We start from the raw sequence: 14431 nt of genomic DNA, 5'->3' as shown, positions 1-14431 counted from the left end.
TTGACTTCTTAGGCCCTAACAATTCGATCTGGTGGAACAACGCCCTGGAGTGAATCCTAGGTTGCCTGGAACGTAAAAATGACCATCACTTTCAAACTGGTTGCAATTATTCCGGTTATATGATGGAAAAACTCTTGTATTTTTATTGCATTTTATGCTTCGGGCATTCACTTCTAAGGCCCAAACTATTCAATCTGTTGGAGCAACGCCATAGAGTGAAGCCTAGGTTGCCCGGAACGTAGAAACGACCATTACATTCACACTGGTTGCAATTATTCGTTTTATACGATGGAAAAGCTTTTGCATTTATATCGTATTGTATGCTTCTGGCGTTGACTTCTTAGGCCCTAACTATTCGATCTGGTAGAACAACGCCCTAGTGTGAAGCCTAGGTTGCCCGGAACATGGAAATGACCATTACTTTCACACTGTTTGCAAATATACATTATATACGATGGAAAAGCTGTTGTATTTATATTTTATTTTATGCTTCTGGCGGTGACTTCTAAGGTACTCACTGTTCGATCCGGTGGAGCAACGCTTGAGAGTGAAGCCTAGATTGCCCGGAACGTAGAAATGACCATCACTTTCAAACTGGTTGCAATTATTCCAGTTATATGACGGAAAAACTGTTGTGCTTCTATTGCATTTTATGCTTCGGGCATTACCTTCTAAGGCCCTCACTATTCAATCTGTTGGAGCGACGCCCTAGGGAGAAGCCTAGGTTGCCCGGAAAGTAGAAATGACCATAACTTTCAAACTGGTTGCTATTATTCGTTTTATACGATGGAAAAACTGTTATATTTATATTGTATTTTATGCTTCTGGCGTTGACTTCTTAGGCCCTAACTATTCGATCTGGTGGAACAACGCCCTAGGGTGAAGCCTAGGTTGCCCGGAACGTAGAAATGGCCATAACTTTCACACTGGTAGCAATTATTCGTTTTATACCATGGAAACTCTGTTGTATTTTTATTGCATTTTATGCTTCGGGCGTTGACTTCTAAGGCCCTAACTATTCAATCTGTTGGAGCAACGCCCTAGCGTGAAGTCTAGGTTGCTCGGAAAGTAGAAATGACCTTAACTTTCACACTGGTTGCAATTATTCGTTTTATACGATGGAAAAGCTGTTGTATTTATATCGTGTTTTATGCTTCTGGCGTTGACATCTTAGGCCGTAACTATTCGGTCTGGTCGAGCGACGCCCTGGAGTGAAACCTAGGTTGCCCGGAACGTAGATTTGGCCATCACTTACAAACTGGTTGCAAATATTCCTGATATATGATGGAAACACTGTTGTATTTTTTTTGCGTTTTATGGTTTGGGCGTTGACTTCTAAGGCCCTAACTATTCAATCTGTTGGAGCAACGCCCTAGAGTGAAACCTAGCTTACCCGGAACGTACAAATGACCAGTACTTTCACACTGGTTGCAGTTATTCGTTTTATACAATGGAAAAACTGTTCTATTTATTTTGCATTTTATGCCTCGGGCGTTGACTTCTAAGGCCCTAGCTATTCCATCTGGTGGAGCAACACCCTAGCGTGAAGCCTAGTTTGCCCGGAACGTAGAACGTACCATTACCTTCACACTGTTTGCAATTATTCCTGTTATACGATGGAAAAACTGTTGCATCTTTATTGTATTTTATGCTTCTGGCGTTGACTTCTAAGGCCCTAACTATTCGATCTGGTGGAGCAGCGCCCTAGAATGAAGCTTAGGTTGCTCGGAACGTAGAAATGACCATTACCTTCACACTGTTTGCAATTATTCATTTTATACGATGGCAAAGCTGTTGTATTGATACTGTATTTTATGCTTCCGGCGTTAGCTTCTAAGTCCGTAGCTATCAGATGTGGAGCAGCAACGCCCTAGAGTGACGCGTAGGTTGCCAGGCACGTAGAAATGACCATTACTTTCACAATGTTCGCAATCATTCATTTTATACGATGGAAAAACTGTTGTACTTATATTGTATTTTATGCTTCGGGCGTTGACTTCTAAGGCCCTAACTATTCGATTTGGTGGAGCAACGCCCTACAGTGAAGCCTAGGTTGCCCGGAACGTAGATATGTCCATAACCATCACACAGGTTGCAATTATTCGTTTTATACGATGGAAAGACTGTTGTATTTATTTTGTAGTTTATGCTTCTGGCGTTGACTTCTAAGGCCCTAACTACTCCATCTGGTGGAACGACGCCCTAGGGTGAAGCCTAGGTTGCCCGGAAGGTAGAAATGACCAGTACTTTCACACTGGTTGCAGTTATTCGTTTTATACAATGGAAAAACTGTTCTAATTAATAGGCATTTTATGCTTCGGGCGTTGACTTCTAAGGCCCTAGCTATTCCATCTGGTGGAGCAACACCCTAGCGTGAAGCCTAGGTTGCCCGGAACGTAGAAATGACCATTACTTCCACACTGTTTGCAAATATACATTATATACGATGGAAAAGCTGTTGTACTTATATTGTAATTTATGCTTCTGGCGTTGACTTCTTAGGCCGTAACTATTTGATCTGGTGGAGCACCGCCCTAGAGTGAAGCCTAGGTTGCCCGGAACGTAGAACATGCTATTACCTTCACAATGGTTGCAATTATTCCTGTTATACGATGGAAAAACTGTTGCACCTTTATTGTATCTTATGCTTCTGTCGTTGACTTCATAGGCCCTAACTACTCCATCTGGTGGAGCAACGTCCTAGGCTGAAGCCTTGGTTGACCGGAACGTAGAAATGACCACAACTTTCACACTGGTTACCATTATTCGTTTTATACGATAGAAAAGCTGTTGAATTTATATCGTATTTTATTCTTCTGGCGTTGACTTCTTAGGCCCTAACTATTCCATCTGGTGGAACAACGCCCTAGGGTGAAGCCTAATAGCTACGGCCTGAGAAGTCAACGCCAGGAGCATAAAATACAATATAAATACAACAGCTTTTCCATCATTTAAAATGAATAATTGCAAACAGTGTGAAAGTAATGGTCATGTCTACGTTTCGGGTAACCTAGGTTTCACTCTATGGCGTTGCTCCACCAGATAGAATAGCTAGGGACTTCGAATTCAACGCCAGAAGAATAAAATACAATATAAGTACAACAGTTTTTCCATCGTATAAAATGAATATTTGCAAACATTGTGAAAGTAATGGTCATTTCTACGTTCCGGGCAAACCATGCGACACTCTAGGGCGTTGCTCCACCACATCTAATAGCTACGGCCTTCAAAGTCAACGCCAGAAGCATAAAATACAATATAGGTGCAACAGTTTTTCCATCGTATAACAGGAATAATTGCAAACAGTGTGAAGGTAATGGTGTGTTCTACGTTCCGGGCAACCTAGGCTTCACACTAGGGCGGTGCTCCACCAGATCAAATAGTTAGGTCCTAAGAAGTCAACGCTAGAAGCATAAATTACAATATAAGTACAACAGCTTTCCCATCGCATATAATGTATATTTGCAAACAGTGTGGAAGTAATGGACACTTCTACGTTCCGGGCAACCTAGGCTTCACTCTAGGGTGTTGCCCCACCCGATGGAATTGCTAGGGACTTAGAATCCAATGCCAGAAGCATAAAATGCAACATAAATTTTACAGCTTTTCCATCGTATAAAAGGTATAATAGCAACCAGTGTGAAAGTTATGATCATTTCAACGTTCCGGGCAACCTAGGCTTCACTCTAGGGCGTTGCTCCTCCAGATCAAATAGTTAGGGCCTAAGAAGTCAACGCCAGAAGCATAAATTACAATATAAGTACAACAGCTTTTCCATCGTATATAATGTCTATTTGCAAACAGTGTGGAAGTAATGGACACATCTACGTTCCGGGCAACCTAGGCTTCACTCTAGGGTGTTGCCCCACCAGATGGAATTGCTAGGGACTTAGAATCCAATGCCAGAAGCATAAAATGCAATATAAATTTTACAGCTTTTCCATCGTATAAAAGGTATAATAGCAACCAGTGTGAAAGTTATGGTCATTTCAACGTTCCGGGCAACCTAGGCTTCACTCTAGGGCGTTGCTCCTACAGATCAAATAGTTAGGGCCTAAGAAGTCAACGCCAGAAGCGTAAATTACAATATAAGTACAACAGCTTTTCCATCGTATGTAATGTATATTTACAAACAGTGTGGAAGTAATGGTCATTTCTACGCTCCGGGCAACCTAGGCTTCACTCTAGGGCGCTGCTCGACCAGATAGAATAGCTAGGGCCTTAGAAGTCAACGCCCGAAGCATAAAATACAAAATAAATAGAACAGTTTTTCCATCGTATAAAACGAATAATTGCTACCAGTGTGAAAGTTATGGTCATTGCTACGTTCCGCGCAACCTAGGTTTCACCCAAGGGCGTTGTTCCACCAGATGGAATAGTTAGGGCCTAAGAAGTCAACGCCAGAAGCATAAAATACGATATAAATACAACAGCTTTTCCATCGTATAAGACGAATAATTGCAACCAGTGTGAATGTAATGTTCATTTCTACGTTCCGGGCAACCTAGGCTTCACTCTAGGGCGTTGCTCCACCAGATCGAATAATTAGGGTCTTAGAAATCAACGCCAGAAGCATAACATACAATAAAGATGCAACAGTTTTTCCATCGTAAAACAGGAATAATTGCAACCAGTGTGAAGGTAACGGTCTTTTCTACGTTCCGGGCAACCTAGGCTTCACTCTAGGGCGGTGCACCACCAGATCAAATAGTTAGGGCCTAAGAAGTCAACGCCAGAAGCATAAAATACAACATAAATACAACAGATTTTCCATCGTATATAATGTATATTTGCGAACAGTGTGAAAGTAATGGTCATTTCTACGTACCGGACAACCTAGGCTCCACTATCTGGCGTTGCTCCACCAAATCGAATAGCTGGGGCCTTAGAAGTCAACGCCAGAAGCATAAAATACAATAAAGATGCAAAAGTTTTTCCATCGTATAACAGGAATAACTGCAAACAGTGTGGATGTAATGGTCATTTCCATATTCCGGTCCTCCTAGTCTTCACTCTGGGGCGTTGTTCCACCAGATCGAATAGTTAGGGACCAAGAAGTCAACGACAGAAGATTAAAATACAATATAAGTACAAAAGTTTTTCCATCGTATAAAACGAATAATTGCAAACAGTGTGAAAGACATGGACATTTCTACGTTCCGGGCTACCTAGGCTTCACTCTATGGCGTTCATCCACCACATCGAATAGCAACGGCCTCAGAAGTCAACGCCAGAAGCATAAAATACAATATAAATATAACAGTTTTTCCATCGTATAAAACGAATAATAGCAACCAGTGTGAAAGTTATGGTCATTTCTACGTTCCGGGCAACCTAGGCTTCACTCTAGGGCGTTGCTCCACCAGATCAAACAGTTAGGGCCTGTGAAGTCAACGCCCGAAGCATAAAACACAAAATAAATAGAACGGTTTTTCCATTGTATAAAACGAATAATTGCTACCAGTGTAAAAGTTATGGTAATTTCTACGTTCCGGGCAACCTAGGCTTCACCCTAGGGCCTTGCTCCTACAGATTGAATTGTTAGGGCCTTAGAAGTCAATGCCCGAAGCATAAAATGCAATAAAAATACAACAGTGTTTCCATCATATAACAGGAATAATTGCAACCAGTTCGAAAGTGATGGCCAATTCTACGTTCCGGGCAACCTAGGCTTCACTCTATTGCGTTGCTCCACCAGATCGAATAGTTAGTGCCTTAGAAGTCGACGCCAGAAGCTTAAAATGCAATATAAATACAACAGTTTTTCCATCGTATAAAGCGAATAATTGCAACCAGTATGAAACTTATTGTCATTTCTACTTTCCGAGCAACCTAGGCTTCACCCTAGGGCGTTGCTCCAACAGATTGAATAGTTAGTGCCGTAGAAGTCAACGCCCGAACCATAAAATGCCAACAAGATACAACAGTGTTACCATCATATAACAGGAATAATTGCAACCAGTTTGAAAGTGATGGCCAATTCTACGTTCCGGGCAACCTAGGCTTCACTCTAGGGCGTTGCTCCACCAGATCGAATAGTTAGGGCCTTAGAAGTCAACGCCCGAAGCATAAAATATAAAATAAATAGAACAGTTTTTCCATCGTATAAAACGAAAAATTGCTACCAGTGTGAAAGTTATGGTCATTTCTACTTTCCGGGCAACCTAGGCTTCACCCTAGGGCGTTGCTCCACCAGGTGGAATAGTTAGGGCCTAAGAAGTCAGCGCCAGAAGCATAAAATACGATATAAATACAACAGCTTTTCCATCGTATAAAACAAGTAATTGCAACCAGTTTGATAGTGATGGTCATTTCTACGTACCGGGCAACCTAGGCTTCACTCTAGGGCGTTGCTCCACCAGATCGAATAGTTAGGGCCTTAGAAGTCAACGCCTGAAGCATAAAATATAAAATAAATAGAACAGTTTTTCCATTGTATGAAACGAATAATTGCAACCAGTGTAAAAGTTATGGACATTTCTACGTTCCGGGCAACCTAGGCTTCACCCTAGGCCGTTGTTCCACCAGATCGAATAGTTAGGGCCTAAGAAGTGAACGCCAGAAGCATAAAATACAATATAAATACAACAGTTTTTCCATCATATAAAACGAATAATTGCTACCAGTGTGAAAGTTATGGTCATTTCTACTTTCCGGACAGCCTAGGCTTCACCCTAGGGCGTTGTTCCACCAGATGGAATAGTTAGGTCCTAATAAGTCAACGCCAGAAGCATAAAATACGATATAAATACAACAGCTTTTCCATCGTATAAAACAAATACTTGTAACCAGTTTGATAGTGATGGTCATTTCTACGTACCGGGCAGCCTAGGCTTCACTCTAGGGCGTTGCTCCACCAGATCGAATAGTTAGGGTCTTAGAAGTCAACGCCCGAAGCATAAAATATAAAATAAATAGAACAGTTTTTCCATCGTATAAAACGAAAAATTGCTACCAGTGTGAAAGTTATGGTCATTTCTACGTTCCGCGCAATCTGGGCTTTACCATAGTGCGTTGTTCCACCAGATGGAATAGTTAGGGCCTAAGAAGTCAACGCCAGGAGCATAAAATACAATATAAGTACAACAGTTTTTCCATCGTATAAAACGAATAATAGCAACCAGTGTGAAAGTTATGGTCATTTCAACGTACCGGGAAACCTGGGCTTCACTCTAGGGCGTTGCTCTACCAGATCGAATAGTTAGGGCCTTAGAAGTCAACGCCCGAAGCATAAAATATAAAATAAATAGAACTGTTTTTCCATCATATAAAACGAATGATAGCAACCAGTGTGAAAGCTATGGTCATTTCTACGTTCCGGGCAACCTAGGCTGCACTCTAGGGCGTTGCTCCACAAGATCGAATAGTTAGGGCCTTAGAAGTCAACGCCCGAAGCGTAAAATACAAAATAAATAAAACAGTTTTTCCATCGTATACAACGAAAAATTGCAAACAGTGTGAAAGATATGGACATTTCTACGATCCGGGCTACCTCGGCTTCCCTCTATGGCGTTCTTCCACCACATCGAATAGCAACGGCCTCAGAAGTCAAGGCCAGAAGCTTAAATACAATATAAATATAACAGTTGTTCCATCGTATACAACGAATAATAGCAACCAGTGTGAAAGTTGTGGTCATTTCTACGTTCCGGGCAACCTAGGCTTCACTGTACGGCGATGCTCCACCAGATCAAACAGTTAGGGCCTTGGAAGTCAACGCCCGAAGCATAAAATACAAAATAAATAGAACGGTTTTTCCATTGTATAAAACGAATAATTGCTGCCAGTGTGAAAGTTATGGTCATTTCTACTTTCCGGGCAACCTAGTCTTCACCCTAGGGCGTTGCTCCACCAGATGGAATAGTTAGGGCCTAAGAAGTCAGCGCCAGAAGCATAAAATACGATATAAATACAACAGCTTTTCCATCGTATAAAACAAGTAATTGCAACCAGTTTGATAGTGATGGTCATTTCTACGTACCGGGCAACCTAGGCTTCACTGTACGGCGATGCTCCACCAGATCAGACAGTTAGGGCCTAGAAAGTCGACGCCCGAAGCATAAAATACAAAATAAATAGAACGGTTTTTCCATTGTATAAAACGTATAATTGCTGCCAGTGTAAAAGTTATGGTCATTTCTACGTTCCGGGCAACCTATGCTGCATTCTAGGGCGTTGCTCCACCAGATCGAATAGTTAGGGCCTTAGAAGTCAACGCCCGAAGCGTAAAATACAAAATAAATACAACAGCCTTTCCATCGTATAAAACAAATACTTGTAACCAGTTTGAACGTGATGGTCATTTCTCCTTTCCGGGCAACCTAAGCTTCACTCTAGGGCGTTGCTCCACTAGATCGAACAGCTAGGGCCTTAGAAGTCAACGCCAGAAGCATAAAATACAATATAAATACAACAGTTCTTCCATCGTATAAAACGAATAATTGCAACCAGTATGAAACTTATGGTCATTTCTACTTTCCGAGCAACCTAGGCTTCACCCTAGGGCGTTGCTCCAACAGATTGAATAGTTAGGGCCTTAGAAGTCAACGCCCGAAGCATAAAATGCAATAAAAATACAACAGCGTTTCCATAATATAACAGGAATAATTGCAAACAGTTTGAAAGCGATGGCCAATTCTACGTTCCGGGCAACCTAGGCTTCACCCTAGGGCGTCCCTCCAACAGATTGAATAGTTAGGGCCTTAGAAGTCAACGCCGGAAGCATAAAATGCAATAAAAATACAACAGTTTATCCATCGTATAAAAGGATTAATTGCAACCAGTTTGAAAGTGATGGTCATTTCTACGTTCCGGGCAACGTAGGCTTCACTCTAGGGCGTTGTTCCACCAGATCGAACACTTAGGGCCTAAGAAGGCACCGCCAGAAGCATAAAATACAATATAAATATAACAGTTTTTCCATCATATAACCGGAATAATTGCAACCAGTTTGAAAGTGATGGTCATTTGTACGTTCCAGGCAACCTAGGATTCACTCCAGGGCGTCGTTCCACCAGATCCAATTGTTAGGGCCTAAGAAGTCAACGCCAGAAGCATAAGGTACAATATAAATATAACAGTTTTTCCATCGTATAGAACGAATAATAGCAACCAGTGTGAAAGTTATGGTCATTTCTACGTTCCGGGCAACCTAGTCTTCACTCTAGGGCGTTGCTCCACCATATCAAACAGTTAGTGCCTTAGAAATCAACACCCGAAGCATAAAATACGAAATAAACAGAACAGTTTTTCCATTGTATAAAACGAATAATTGCTACCAGTGTGAAAGTTATGGTCATTTCTACGTTCCGGGCAACCTAGGCCTCACTCTAGGTTGTTGTTCCACCAGATTGAATAGTTAGGGCCTAAGAAATCAACGCCAGAAGCATAAAATTCAATATAAATATAACAGTTTTTCCATCGTATAAAACGAATAATTGCAACCAGTGTGAAAGTTATGGTCATTTCTATATTCCGAGCAACCTGGGATTCACTCTATGGCGTTGCTCCACCAGATCGAGTAGTTAGGTCCTCAGAAGTAAACGCCAGGAGCATAAAATACGATATAAATACAACAGCGTTTCCATCGTATAAAACGAATAATTGCAACAAGTGTGAAAGTTATGGTCATTTCTACATTCCGAGCAACCTAGGATTGACTCTAGGGCGCTCCTCCACCAGATCGAATAGTTAGGTCCTTAGAAGTAAACGCCAGAAGCATAAAATACGATATAAATACAACAGCGTTTCCATCGTATAAAACGAATAACTGCAACCAGTATGAAACTTATGGTCATTTCTACTTTCCGAGCAACCTAGGCTTCACCCTAGGGCCTTGCTCCAACAGATTGAATAGTTAGGGCCTTAGAAGTCAACGCCCGAACCATAAAATGCAAAAAAAATACAACAGTGTTTCCATCATATAACAGGAATAATTGCAACCAGTTTGAAAGTGATGGCCAATTCTACGTTCCGGGCAACCTAGGTTTCACTCCAGGGCGTTGCACCACCAGACCGAATAGTTACGGCCTAAGAACTCTACGCCAGAAGCATAAAATACGATATAAATACAACAGCTTTTCCATCGCATAAAACGAATAATTGCAACCAGTGTGAAAGTAATGGTCATTTCTACGTTCCGAGCACCCTAGGCGTGACTCTAGGGCGTTGCTCTACCACATCTAATAGCTACGGCCTTAGAAGTCAACGCCAGAGGCTTAAAGTACAATATAAATACAACAGCGTTTCCATTGTATAAAACGAATAATTGCAACCAGTGTGAAAGTTATGGTCATTTCTATATTCCGAGCAACCTGGGATTCACTCTATGGCGTTGCTCCACCAGATCGAGTAGTTAGGTCCTTAGAAGTAAACGCCAGGAGCATAAAATACGATATAAATACAACAGCGTTTCCATCGTATAAAACGAATAATTGCAACAAGTGTGAAAGTTATGGTCATTTCTACATTCCGAGCAACCTAGGATTGACTCTAGGGCGCTCCTCCACCAGATCGAATAGTTAGGTCCTTAGAAGTAAACGCCAGAAGCATAAAATACGATATAAATACAACAGCGTTTCCATCGTATAAAACGAATAACTGCAACCAGTATGAAACTTATGGTCATTTCTACTTTCCGAACAACCTAGGCTTCACCCTAGGGGCTTGCTCCAACAGATTGAATAGTTAGGGCCTTAGAAGTCAGCGCCCAAACCATAAAATGCAAAAAAAATACAACAGTGTTTCCATCATATATCAGGAATATTTGCAACCAGTTTGTAAGTGATGGCCAAATCTACGTTCCGGGCAACCTAGGTTTCACTCCAGGGCGTTGCTCGCCCAGACCGAATAGCTACGGCCTAAGATGGCAACGCCAGAAGCATAAAACACGATATAAATACAACAGCTTTTCCATCGTATAAAACGAATAATTGCAACGAGTGTGAAAGTTATGGTCATTTCTACTTTCCGAGCAACCTAGACTTCACCCTAGGGCGTTGCTCCAACAGATTGAATAGTTAGGGCCTTAGAAGTCAACGCCCGAAGCATAAAATGCAATAAAAATACAACAGAGTTTCCATGGTATAAAACGAATAATTGCTACCAGTGTGAAAGTTATGGCCATTTCTACGTTCCGGGCAACCAAGGCTTCACCCTAGGGCGTTGTTCCACCAGATCGAATAGTTAGGGCCTAAGAAGTCAACGCCAGAAGCATAAACTACAATATAAATGTAACAGTTTTTCCATCGTATAAAACGAATAATATCAACCAGTGTGAAAGTTATGGTCATTTCTACTTTCCGGGCAACCTAGGCTTCTCCCTAGGGCGTCGCTCCAACAGATTGAATAGTGAGGGCCTTAGAAGGTAATGCCCGAAGCATAAAATGCAATAGAAGTACAACAGTTTTTCCGTCATATAACTGGAATAATTGCAACCAGTTTGAAAGTGATGGTCATTTCTACGTTCCGGGCAACCTAGGCTTCACTCTCGGGCGTTGCTCCACCGGATCCAATAGTTAGTACCTTAGAAGTCAACGCCAGAAGCATAAAATACAACATAAATACCACAGATTTTCCATCGTATATAATGTATATTTGCAAACAGTGTGAAAGTAATGGTCATTTCTATGTACCGGGCAACCTAGGCCCCACTCTCGGGCGTTGCTCCACCAAATCAAATAGCTAGGGCCTTACAGGTCAACGCCAGAAGCATAAAATACAATAAAGGTGCAAAAGTTTTTCCATCGTATAACAGGAGTAACTGCAAACAGTGCGAAAGTAATGGTCATTTCCATGTTCCGGGCAACCTAGTCTTCACTCTAGGGCGTTGTTCCACCTGATCGAATAATTAGGGTCTAAGAAGTCAACACCAGAAGAATAAAATACAATATAAGTACAAAAGCTTTTCCATCGTCTAAAATGAGTAATTGCAAACATTGTGAAAGTAATGGTCATTTCTACGTTCCGGGCAACCTAGGCGTCACTCTAGGGCGTTGCTCCACCACATCTAATAGCTACGGCCTTAGAAGTCAACCCCAGATGAATAAAATACAATATAGATGCCACAGCTTTTCCATCGTATAAAACGAATAATTGCAACCAGTGTGAAAGTTATGGTCATTTCTACGTTCCGGGCAACCTAGGCTTCACTCTAGGGCGTTGCGCCACCAGATCGAATAGTTAGGGCCTTAGAAGTCAACGCCCGAAGCATGAAATACAAAATAAATAAAAGAGTTTTTCCATCGTATAAAACGAATAATTGCAACCACTATGAAAGTTAACGTCACTTCTACTTTCCGGGCAACATAGGCTTCACCCTTGGCCGTTGCACCAACAGATTGAATAGTTAGGGCCTTAGAAGTCAACGCCCGAAGCATAAAATACAAAATAAATAGAACAGTGTTTCCATCGTATTAAACGAATAATTGCTACCAGTATGAAACTTATGGTCATTTCTACTTTCTGAGCAACCTAGGCTTCACCCTAGGGGGTGGCTCCAACAGGTTGAATAGTTAGGGCCGTAGAAGTCAATGCCCGAACCATAAAATGCAAAAAAAATACAACAGTGTTACCATCATATGACACGAATAATTGCAACCAGTTTGAAAGTGATGGCCAATTCTAAGTTCCGGGCAACCTAGGCTTCACTCTATTGCGTTGTTCCACCAGATCGAATAGTTAGGGTCTAAGAAGTCAACGCCAGAAGCATTAAGTACAATATAAATATAACAGTTATTCCATCGTATAAAACGAATAATAGCAGCCAGTGTGAAAGTTATGGTCATTTCTAAGTTCCGGGCAACCTAGGCTTCACTCTAGGGCGTTGCTCCACCAGATCAAACAGTTAGGGCCTTAGAAGCCAACGCCCGAAGCATTAAATACAAAATAAATAGAACAGTTTTTCCTTGTATAAAACGAATAATTGCTACCAGTGTAAAGTTATGGTCATTTCTGCGTTCCGGGCAACCTAGGCTTCACCCTGGGCCGTCGTTCCACCAGATCGAATAGTTAGGGCCTAAGAAGTCAATGCCAGAAGCATAAAATGCAATAAAAATACAACAGTTTTTCCATGGTATAACAGGATTAATTGCAACCAGTTTGAAAGTGAAGGTCATTTCTCCTTTCCGGGCAACCTAGGCTTCACTCTAGGGCGTTGCTCCACTAGGTCGAATAGCTAGGGCCTTAGACGTCAACGCCAGAAGCATAAAATGCAATATAAATACAACAGTTTTTCCATTGTATAAAACGAATAATTGCAACCAGTATGAAACTTATGGTCATTTCTACTTTCCGGGCAACCTAGGGTTCACCCTAGGCCGTTGCTCCACCAGATCGAATAGTTAGAGCCTTAGAAGTCAACGCCAGAAACATAAAATACAATATAAATACAAAAGTTTTTCCATCGTATAAAACGAATAATTGCAACCAGTACGATACTTATGGTCATTTCTACTTTCCGAGCAACCTAGGCTTCACCCTAGGGCGTTGCTCCAACTGATTGAATAGTTAGTGCCGTAGAAGTCAACGCCCGAACCATAAAATGCAAACAAAATACAACAGTGTTACCATCATATAACAGGAATAATTGCAACCAGTTTGAAAGTGATGGCCAATTCTACGTTCCGGGCAACCTAGGCATCACTCTAGGGCGTTGCTCCACCAGATCGAATAGTTAGGGCCTTAGAAGTCAACGCCCGAAGCATAAAATATAAAATAAATAGAACAGCTTTTCCATCGTATAAAACGAAAAATTGCTACCAGTGTGAAAGTTATGGTCATTTCTACTTTCCGGGCAACCTAGGCTTCACCCTAGGGCGTTGCTCCACCAGATGGAATAGTTAGGGCCTAAGAAGTCAGCGCCAGAAGCATAAAATACGATATAAATACAACAGCTTTTCCATCGTATAAAACAAGTAATTGCAACCAGTTTGATAGTGATGGTCATTTCTACGTACCGGGCAACCTAGGCTTCACTCTAGGGCGTTGCTCCACCAGATCGAATAGTTAGGGCCTTAGAAGTCAACGCCTGAAGCATAAAACATAAAATAAATAGAACAGTTTTTCCATTGTATGAAACGAATAATTGCAACCAGTGTAAAAGTTATGGACATTTCTACGTTCCGGGCAACCTAGGCTTCACCCTAGGCCGTTGTTCCACCAGATCGAATAGTTAGGGCCTAAGAAGTGAACGCCAGAAGCATAAAATACAATATAAATACAGCAGTTTTTCCATCATATAAAACGAATAATTGCTACCAGTGTGAAAGTTATGGTCATTTCTACTTTCCGGACAGCCTAGGCTTCACCCTAGGGCGTTGTTCCACCAGATGGAATAGTTAGGTCCTAATAAGTCAACGCCAGAAGCATAAAATACGATATAAATACAACAGCTTTTCCATCGTATAAAACAAATACTTGTAACCAGTTTGAT

This window comes from Calliopsis andreniformis, unplaced genomic scaffold, assembly GCF_051401765.1.
Source record: "Calliopsis andreniformis isolate RMS-2024a unplaced genomic scaffold, iyCalAndr_principal scaffold0017, whole genome shotgun sequence".
NCBI classification, from domain to species: domain Eukaryota; kingdom Metazoa; phylum Arthropoda; class Insecta; order Hymenoptera; family Andrenidae; genus Calliopsis; species Calliopsis andreniformis.
This window is presented reverse-complemented; position numbering follows the sequence as displayed.